The sequence below is a fragment of the Otolemur garnettii genome, unplaced genomic scaffold (genome assembly GCF_000181295.1).
Source record: "Otolemur garnettii isolate 467f Iridium unplaced genomic scaffold, OtoGar3 scaffold00024, whole genome shotgun sequence".
NCBI classification, from domain to species: domain Eukaryota; kingdom Metazoa; phylum Chordata; class Mammalia; order Primates; family Galagidae; genus Otolemur; species Otolemur garnettii.
The window spans coordinates 18,948,490-18,949,768 of NW_003852419.1; positions in this window are offsets into that span (position 1 = coordinate 18,948,490).

Genomic DNA, 1,279 nt, shown 5'->3' on the forward strand with positions numbered 1-1,279 from the left:
CCTGTAGTCCCAGCTACTTGGGAGGCAGAGGCAGAATTGCTTGAGCCCAAGAGTTGAAGGTTGCTGTGAGCTGTGATGCTACAGCACTCTACCCAGGGTGACAGCTTGAAGCTCTGTCTCAAAAAAAAAGGATGTTTACCTCTAATTAAGATAACTCACAGGTGTCATGATTATTTCCATCTGTAATCATATACAGGTTTGATAAAAAAAAAAAAACTAGCACAGTCTAGGTATGGTGGCTCATGCCTATAATCTTAGCACTTTGGGAGTCCAAAGTAAGAGGATCACTTGTGGCCAGGAGTCAAGACCAGCCTGGGCAACAGAGCAAACTGCTGTCTCAACCAGAAGGATTGCTTGAGGCCAGGAGTTGGACACCAGCCTGGGCAACTTAGTGAGACCTGTCTCTATAAAAAATTAAAATACCAGCCAGGCCTGGTGGTATGTCCCTGTAGTGCCAGAAGGCTGAGGCAGGAGGACTGCCTGAACCCAAGCATTCGAAGTTGCAGTGAACTATGATTACATCACTGCACTCCAAACTGGGTGAAAAAGTAAGACCCTGACTCTGAAGAAAAAAAAATTTAACTAGCTAGGCCTGGTGGTGTGCACCTGTAGTCCTCGCTACTTGGGAGGCTGAGATAAGATGATCACTTAAACCTGGGAGTTTGAAGTTACAGTGAGGCATGATCAGGCCACTGCACTCCAGCCTGGTCAACAGAGTGAGACCCTATAGCTTAAAAACAATTTTTTTTTTTTGACTAAAACTAGAGATAAAAAGAAAATGTGATGATGATATAAATAACCTAACAGTAAGCTCTCAGTGCAAAAATGAATGTAAATTTGTAACTTTTTTCCTATATTTTATTATTTTTAAAAATAGCTCAGATAAGAGACCTAAATCACTTAATGAAACAAGTTTAAAGATTCATTTCATGAAATGTATTGCAGAGAAAAAGAATGGGCAAATAGTATATTTAAAAATATTTATTGATTCATGCTTTTTAGAAAATTTTTAAAAAGAAATCACCAAAGGCCAATACTTCTCTCTGCTCTCAATACTAAGCCATTTTTCCCCACCAAAAATAATGATGTTTATTTTTATAACTAATTAGTTTATGACAGCTGTCATTCTCAAACACTTTTTAAAAATACGAGGAAGTTCAAACCATATGGTAAAGAGACCATATGTAGTGATCAAAACAACTGAATAGGCAAAGCCTTACTCTAACTGACCAAATGACCGATCAGCTGGATTCCGCTTTCAAGCTACAAAGGACTTTGC